Raw genomic sequence first — 9,589 nt, forward strand, 5'->3', positions numbered from 1 at the left:
AAATAGCACAGAAAATGACCCATTGGCAGTGTTCTAAAAAAGAAACTTGCACCAATTTAACAAAAATAGTATCAGTTATAGGCACACTTTTGTTATAATTAAATATTTGATTATCAAGCTTCAAATTTGATATTACCATATGAGCATTTATGTAAGACAGTAAGCTATAGAGTAAAACATGAAAAAAATAAGAAGGAAGTTAGTTATGAATCACAGCAAAACTGGCAAAGAATCTCAAACTGTGAAACAGCATATTCACCACTAGGAATACCATGAGTCTTAGAAAAGAGGACTGATTAAAATGTCTTGTTATACAGTACCTTGCATATCCTTTTGTGTAGTACAGTTGCCTTTGTAAATCTTTTAACCCTGGAACACCTGGGCTGCATATGTATTCATTTATGAATGTAATAAATTTCTTTAAGTGACTCCTGTGTACCTGACATTCCAGTAGATGACTTCATAGATTCTTAGGTTTATTTTGAATCTTATATAACTGCTACAGTTCTTAATGCACAGTAGATACTCAGCAAAAACTTGTGATTGGTCAATAAATGAATAAAGGCAATAGGTACTAGCTGGTTTAGACTGGGGGGAAAATAAATAAATTTTAAAAAAGCCAACACTGCTACATTAGGTTAATTAGCAGCCAAAATCAGTTTAGGGTAGATAACTTGAAATAAAATCATAGTAACTATGCCAGTAAAAAATACAGATATGAAAAGAATATGAAAAAATCAATTATGCAGATTAAAAGACCAAAATAGGCCCTTACAACTCTTTTGCCTCTTGTGAATAATGTTCTAGTGAACATTTGTGCACAAGGTTTCCACTGGCACTTTTATTTCTCTTGAGCAGATACCTAAGAATATATTTGTTGAATAATATGGTAACTCTACATTTAATATTTTGAGAAATTGCCAAGCTGTTTTCCAAAGTGTCTACACCATTTCATATTCCCACCAGCAACATATGAGACTTCTAATTTTTCCACATTCTCCTCAACACTTATTGCCTTTTTTAAAAAATAGCTATTTTGATGGGTCTGAATAAGTATCTAATTATAGTTTTAATATGTATTTCAAAATGTCCATCAACGGATAAATAAATAAAATGGTGCATATCCATGTAATGGGAAATTATCCAGCAATAAAAATAAATGAAGGTATATGTGCTACAATATGGATGAACCTCAAAGAATTACACTAAGTGAAAGAAGTCAATCACAAAAGACCACATATTATATGATTCTATTTGTATCAAACATCCAAATAAGCAAATCTAGGTAGCAAGGAATAGGTAGTGGTTACCTAGGTTTGGGGGACTGGGTAGGTACAGATGAGAGGGAACAAGGAGTGACTGTTAAAGGGTACAAATTCTGGTTTTGGCATGATGAACTGTTCTAAAATTAGATTATGGTGGTGCCTAAAACCATAAAAGTCATAAAAACCATGAAACCAAATGGTGATGGCTAAAAGCCACAAAAACCAAGATTCAACTATAAAGAACAAATAAGGTTACTGGAAGGGAGTTGGGTGGGAGTATGGGTGAAATAGGTGTTGAAGATTAAGGTGTGTACTTGTTGTGGGTGATTTATGGAAATGTTAAATTGCTGTATTGTATCAAACTAATTTAACACTGTATGTTAATTATACTGAAATTAAAATTTGAAAAAAAAAAACCATAAATAACAACCATATGGTGATATACTAAAAACCTTTGAATTGTTAATTTTTTTTTAATTTTTTTTCAACGTTTTTTATTTATTTTTGGGACAGAGAGAGACAGAGCATGAACGGGGGAGGGGCAGAGAGAGAGGGAGACACAGAATCGGAAACAGGCTCCAGGCTCTGAGCCATCAGCCCAGAGCCCGACGCGGGGCTCGAACTCACGGACCGCGAGATCGTGACCTGGCTGAAGTCGGACGCTTAACCGACTGCGCCACCCAGGCGTCCCTGAATTGTTAATTTTAAGAAGATGACCTTTCTGGTATGTAAGTCATATACTAATAAAATCTATAAAGTATGAATTTTAACATTTAAATAAAATTTAATTAAAATTAAATAATTAAAAATTATAAATTATTTCAACAATTATTTTTGTGGATATTACATTCTGTGTTTCAAAGTTCGTGAGTAATTCAATCCTTTACTCACTAAATATGACTGAGAACGTTTAACGTGTCAGGTACTATGGCATATATTAGAACAACAGTAATGAAATAGAAAAACATTTTCCTGTCATTATGCAGCTTAAAAATTCTTAACACCTCTGCAAACATCACTGATTATTATGTCTAAGCAGAAGAACCCTTTCTTCAAAGGAACTTTTGTGTATGGACATGTAATAGAAGTGCTATTCTTATTGAATCAAGGGAGCCTTACCCATTCATCTTGCTCCAAGCCACCTTTATGCGCTATGTGAAACCTTTTGATTTTTTTTAAATTTATGACACAAGTGAAAATTAGTACACTTTCATATAATTTTTGGTCCAGTTTTATCTAAAAATTTATAATATCCCAAAGATAGATAATGCCATTGTAATTATAAATAAGCTTTATAATTCTTCAATTTGTTCTCTTATGATTTAGATTTAAAAAAAAAAGTAATGTTTATTTATTTTTGAGAGAGAGAGAGACAGACAGAGTGTGAATGAGGGAGGGGCAGAGAGAGAGGGAGACACAGAATCTGAAGCAGGCTCCAGGCTCTGAGCTGTCAGCACAGAGGCTGACATGGGGCTCGAACTCAGGAACCATGAGATCACGACCTGTGCTGAAGCTGGATGCTTAACCAACTGAGCCACCTAGGCACCCCTCTTATGATTTACATTTTAAATGTAATTCAAGACTTCTGCTGATATCAAATTATGTAATTCTGAGGAAAACTTAAAGAGCAGATTAATAATTTAAAAACTCCTCTGACAATTTTGGAAAGCTTTATAGGCCAACGAAGAAATACTAGGCAGGATCTAGAAGATAGAAACCCAGAGGAATGAGCTCTGATTTGCAGGGGGATTTTTACACTACACATATCAGCAAATTTTCAAAGAGGCAACTGAAAAACAGAGATGCTGAGTAGAGCTTTCAATATTAACATAGGTTAGGAGGAAATGCCAAAGAAAGGCCAAATAACTTTTACTTCCCTATGACTCCCTTGTTGCTCCAACTCCCCTCACCATAGGCATATTCATACAATTGCAGTTTTAACCTTGAAAAGTTACACTCTGGAGGTGACAGTATACGGAAAATGAACTAGCTTTTCAGGAACTGAGAGTGAGGTTTAAATTTTTTTAATTTGTACATTAAATTGATTCAGTATTGTTAGAGCCCTACGATGCCTTTCTGAAAGCAAACATACATCTTTGGAGTGACAGAGTCTGGTCTTGGGTTCCCAAATATATCTAGAGTCATTGATTTTAAGATGACTGTTTACATCTTCAAGAAAATAAATGACTAGTTTGAGATTTTCTTTAGTAAACTGAAATCTGTGCTATACAACCAAATGTACATTCCAGAACTGAGAAATACTTTAATTGGAATAAAAATCTCAACGGATGTGTTTAACAGCAGAAGGTGGGCAGTGGAGGTGGAGTGTATTAGTAAGACTTGTCAACTGAAAATCAGGTTAATAGGTGAACTGAATTATAGAGAGACAGAAGGATGGAAAATAAGAGAAATAGATGTTGCTATTAAGAGTGAAAAGATTTAATGTGTGTAGCTGAAATTCCAGAAGAAATTTTTTGTTCCTAGCCATGCTTGTAACTTAATTAGTGTCTGTTTTAAATGAACCATGTTAAATTACTTAAAACAACTCTCTCTCTCTTTTTTTTAATGTTTATCCATTTATTTTGAGGGAGAGAGAAAAAGCACCAGTGGTGGAGGGCAGAGAGACAGGGAGACAGAGAGAATCCCAAATAGGCTTTTCGCTGTCAGTATGAGCCTGACGACATGGGACTCGATCTTACAACTGTGAGATCATGACCTGAGCTGAAATCAAGAGTTAGATGCTCAACCACCTGAGACACTCAGGCACCCCTAAAAACTCTCTCTTTTAAGTCTGATATATTCTTTACCTTGAGTTGCCTTGTATTCTTTGAAAGAACAAAGGAAAGATAGATCTTGTCTGTTGAATGAACTAGGAGAAACCATGATTATTTACTATTCCTGGCTTAGCTCAGTGATAGGCACAGCCAGGCTAATTGTGTCCATTCCAGGAGAGTCTTCCCTGAAGCTTTCCCTAAAAGGCAGGGATATTTCTATGTTTATGGACATTCAAATCTTGAGTGCTCAACAAGCAAGTATTAACTGCTTTGTATCATTTTCATTCTCTCCTATCTCAAATATGATCCAATACATTGCTTCAGTCTTTCAGTTTAAAATTTGATTCCTATAGCTTTTGATTTCAAACTTTTGGATGGAATGGGAATAGAAAAGCCTACGGGTTGTTATTTTTGTTGGTTGGTTGGTGGCTTTTGTCTTTTCTTGTTGTGGTTGTTCTCAGTCTTTCCCTTTGATTATAGCTTTGTGTATCCATAGCAAATCTTCTGAGATACAGTGCTTCCAGCTCAATGTGGCTACTGACAGTTCTCCTTCATTTTGTCCTATAGCATCCCTCTCTGTCCAAACTAGCATCATGGACAGAAACTGTACAATGTCAGTGGAATCACAGAACAAAACAACTTATAGCTCTCTAAAATCAAAACTTCATTCATTTAAAAACCATTTCTCAAGTTTCCAGATGTTATAAATCAAATTCTTGAAATTTATATGAAAATGCAAAAAAGATATATTGTCTACTTCCAAGCCAAATACAGTCCAGTATAGCCAAACAGTAAGTAAATAAATTGTTGTGGTACAATAAAATGTTTTCTTTGGATTAGATAATGGACAGGATACCACAGAAATACATTTGAAAGTCACCTTTCATCTTTAATCCTAAAAGTATAGGAGCACTACTGTGTATGTTGGTGTTTCATGTTCTTCCAGGGAATATTAGGAAAAAATGAAAGCTTGTCAATAAACATCTCCCTCCCCATCCTTTACCTCTTTTTCCTTCCAGGACATCTAAAGGAGTAAAATTATCTTTCACTTTTGCTACATCTAAGATGATTTAATCACTGAAATCCTAGAAATGCAAATCTTTGTTATAAGATCTGATGTCCAACTACTACACAGAGTCTATAGTCACTATCTTTTATATGGCTTCCTGTCCTGGGAGTGGCATTTACTTTGGAACATTTTCATTACAGTAGCAAATTGGCATACAACCAAGAAAAATGACAATTTCTGTGGAACAAAATATGTGGATTGTGGGGAGGTGGAGGAGGAGGATATACAGCAGATGGGGGTAATGAGACTTATTACATAAAGTTCTTGCTACTAATCAGCTCCATAATGGATCTGAGGCAGTGAAGGTTTCCAGGGGCTAGTGGCCTGCTCCTAATGATTCTTTGGCTGAAAACCTGACCTTCATTTTAATAGAACTGTATAAATACCAACTTTATCCCTTTCTTGGGAATTTCACCAAGTTGTTTTAACGAGAGAAGGCTTCTAATATTAAATGAGGTTGTCTAGGGAAAGATTAGAGATTATTATTCACATTCAGTCTTAACGAGGTAGCTAAACATTGTGTCACCATTTAAAGGTGAAGCATGCTGTTTTGTTATTGCTGATTGATGGGTCTAGGATTCTGAAAGCATTCTGTAACTTTATAACTCAGCCTGATAATCCTACCAATCTTTATATATTTACACACACATACAACACACAGTTGTAAGAGATTCTCAGCATGAAATGCATTTAAATATTCAGTGAAGGGACAATTTAATCATGTTATTTTTCAAGATAAATAGGTAGTCCATAAATGACCCAGGATGCCAAGAATTGTAAAAAGCCTGAGATTTTACCCTATTTGCAAACTAATGTGTTAGTCTGCCCCATTTTCATGGATGTTGGCTGAAGACCTAAAACTCCTAGTCTGAGACCAAGGCCTTTATTACTCATGGCACAGAAAGCAGAATGAGCATTAACATATTTACATTAGTTCACCTTGTCCCTAACTCCTGCAGGGCCCATGGGGATGGCATAGATGGATACCAGCAAATAAAATAGACTGCGTTACAAAAAAGGAATATTGAGCTTATGGAAACTGGCTCTCCTAATGGATAGTAAGCATGCTTACCCTCTTCTCCGAAGGAAGACATCATCGTCATCATACTAGAGGGAAAACACACTTGTCTCTTCCTCTGAAGGAAGGCACTGTATCTTCCAATGTTGTGCACTATGCAAACATCCTTGAAAAGATGGACTGGAAAAAAATATTTTTAATGAAGGGAAATTAATGTCTTGTTTACAAGATATAAATAAACATGAAACATGACAGACACACATAATATTGTGTCATAAGCATGCCACTTGATCAATGATTCTGATTATCTGTCCTATAGAGACTGGGACACATCTGTTCAATTGTCTCCCATAACATTTAATTAAGGCAACTGTCAACAGGTCTCCAAGTTGCAGGGTGAGGCTAATTTAGGTACTGACCTCAATGTCCTAGATAAAATGAACCAAACAAATCCCATAAAGCACCCAAGTCTACCTTAAAAAGCCATGTGACTTTCTCATTAAATTTCTGTACCAACATTTCCACCTTTTCCAAAGTACTAATTCATATTGAGAAAGTTGTTTTAGCAATTGCATGGGCTCTATCATGGACTAATAGAGCAAGTTTAGGGCAATTCTATCATTCATAACAATCCTGTACAAGAAGTTGAAGCTGACCTGAACTGAATGCCTTCTAGTGCCAAAGTTGTACTGCTGAAAATTTCATCCAAAGTCAGAGGCAAATTCCATGAAACTTTTTTAACTAACTTCCATTATAGGAATAACTCCCCGTAGGATGCACATGAATAATGTGTGTGTTTTTATTTTCAGGAAGATTGCCTAAATAGCCAAAGATAGCCTCATTTTGGAAAGTTCTTTCCGGTTACCTGAGGGCTAGATAATCTACTGATAGTGCTTACCTAAATATTTGAAGATCTCTACAACCTCAAGTAAGAAGCAAATCGTTTCCAACAAGGAGGCAAGTGACTACCTGCTCTTCCACACAAAAAGTACGCCCTGATGGAGCACCTGGTCACCCTGAAAAGAAAGCTACGTTTTCAGTTGTTAGGGCTTCTTCTGTGTGGCCTACTATCGGTTGAGGGAACCAGTGGACACTGAGGGAACCACAAAGCCTCCAATGTGATTTCTGGAAGGATAGTGCATTTCAAATATCTGAGTTGAACCTTTCATTTTGAAGTGCTGGTCCTGAGGGCTGTGGAAGAGCCTCAGCAAATGCGTAGCGACAGGCGCCATATGGCTGCAGGAGGTGCAGCCACAACCACACTTTCCAGCCGATTCCTGATCTCGCGGGATCTCCAGAGACCTACGGGTGCCTGTAGGGAGTCCCAGGACGAGAAACGCGCTCGTGGCAGGGGCTGCGCTGAACTCCTTTTCCTCAGTTTGTCAGTGAGCAGTTTGCCTCACACTGTTGTACAATTCCCTGTGCTCGTGGACTTCCCCACTTTGCACAATCAGAGTCACAGTGCTGCCGTGCCTCGCCCTAGAGACTCGCCCAGGTGTAGAGAGCCAAAGCTGCGCCCAGAGGGGACCCCCAAAGCTATACACCGGGGAGCAACCGGCGCAAGCTCAGGCCGCGAACCTACAGCCCTCCGCGTGTTCTGCGGCAATCTAACCCTGGCTGTATGCGCTGGCAGAACAGAATCCTTCCACCTCACAGACCGACTCTGCTATGACTGGGAATCAGCATGGAGATAACATCTGGAGGAGCTGACCTATGTTATGTGTGGTGAGTACAGAGGCTGGGTACCCTCACTTGCTGTTTCTGACAGATGTCTCAGATTAAGACGGTGATCAAATAGTGGTCAGTGAAATCTGTTAGAGAATGGCAGAGATTAAAGTGGCAGCAAGGTTTGGGAGCGTTGCTCTAGTGCTTTCCTTTCTTAATGAAGGTTTTGTGAATTTTAAAAGAGATAGATGACTGGTGTTTTTCCATCCCTCAGACTTCTCTGGGTCTAAAACACCGCTCTGAGGCATTTCCCTCTCCTTTCTGGTAAAAGTCAGTGTGTCTCATTCCTATAGTTATAACCTCGTTCTTTTTTTTTTTTTTTTTTTTTTTAAATCATTCCCTACTCACATGAAAACATTTCATCTGCTGTAGTCCATTCAAGGCAAAAAAAAAATTAAACATGTTCTAATGTGAGTTCTAATATGATCTTACTTTGGCCCATTATAGATTTGACGAACAGTGTACTTGACTGCGTAGTCATTATTATCCTTGTGATCCAGAACTCTTTTAATCGAACAAAATAATCTAGATGGCTGAATCAAGAATTAATTTTGGATGCTCTGGGCCTTCTTTTGGTCAGCGTGACATCTAACAGGCTGTTGTAGTTAAGGAAGGGAAGGAAGCATCATGTCCCGGAATGAACAGATGGAATCCTGAATTTTCTAAATAGATTTATATAATTTCCCACCCCTTTTGTCTGATCATTAACCAGGAAATAGTGGAAGTGGCTGTTCCCATCTTGGGGATAGATGCATACAGTGTCAAAACTTCCTTACTTAAACACGAGGAAAATTTTGTCTTGGAAGAAAATAACAAGGTTGTGAAATTAAAACAATCAGTTTGCTGTTTCTTTGCTTTAGTCAAATAACCCAGTTCTAAAATAAACTTGAAACTCTTTTTTGTTTTATACTTGCTTCATTGAAAAAGAAATTTTCAAACACTGTTTTAAAACTCAAACATTACATACTATGGAAATATTATAACATCTGCCCTAAATAAAGAGGCTATATATCATGCTGAGAAGAACATCGAGCCTGGCTCTAGCTGTGTCTTAAAAAATGCTGTGTGCTTCTCTGTACATATTTCCCTATTTGTGAAATGTAGGGACTAGACAAGCTGGTCATTAACAGATCTCAATATCTTAAGCTACAGATAAATAGCTTCTGGAGAGTTTTACTGGGCTTGCATTTACTTCCCTGTAACAAATATAAATAATTTATAAATAATTGGGTGATTTTGTCTGCTCAAATTATTTGGCTAGAAATCCAGAAATCTCTCTCTCTCTCTCTTTTTATTTTTTTGTACTCTACAAATTTCCTAGTTTTCACTCATAATGGTGACACATTATCATGGTATATTTTTTCCATCTTTATTGAGGTATAATTGATCCATAACATTCTGTAAGTTGAAGGTATACAATGTGGTGATTTGATACATAAAAATATTCTAGAGTGATTGTCTTAATAAAGTAAGTTAATGCATCTATCATCTCACATAATTGCTTTTTTTTTTCTTTTTTGTGGCTGTGAGAACATTTAACATCTCTTAGCAACTTTCAAGTATGTAATACAGTATTACTAACTTAGTCACCATGCTATACATTAGATACTCAGAATTAATTCATCTTACAACTGGAAATTTGTACCCTTTGACCAACACTTCTCCATTTCTCCCATCCCCAGACCCTAGCAACTATTATTCTGCTGTTTCTATGAGTTCAGTTTTTAAATTCTACATA

The 9,589-nt window shown here is 36.7% G+C and overlaps 1 long non-coding RNA gene across 8 annotated transcripts in view; it reads right to left on the reverse strand.

The window, feature by feature from the left end:
- LOC109492592 overlaps positions 1 to 7,547 on the reverse strand; it is a 307,588-nt gene extending 300,041 nt beyond the window's left edge. For 5 of the 8 annotated variants that reach the window (XR_006595494.1, XR_006595501.1, XR_006595499.1 and 2 more), the window contains exons 1-2: positions 7,025 to 7,466; positions 6,181 to 6,306 (exon numbers count right to left, since the gene is read on the reverse strand). This is a non-coding gene — a long non-coding RNA (uncharacterized LOC109492592). Of the gene's footprint in view, positions 1 to 6,180; positions 6,307 to 7,024 lie in introns of all 8 variants that reach the window. The other 3 variants (XR_006595504.1, XR_006595500.1, XR_006595497.1) reach the window with 3 other exon arrangements.
- Positions 7,548 to 9,589: the final 2,042 nt, after the last annotated feature.

The sequence above is a fragment of the Felis catus genome, chromosome A1 (genome assembly GCF_018350175.1).
Source record: "Felis catus isolate Fca126 chromosome A1, F.catus_Fca126_mat1.0, whole genome shotgun sequence".
NCBI classification, from domain to species: Eukaryota; Metazoa; Chordata; class Mammalia; order Carnivora; family Felidae; genus Felis; species Felis catus.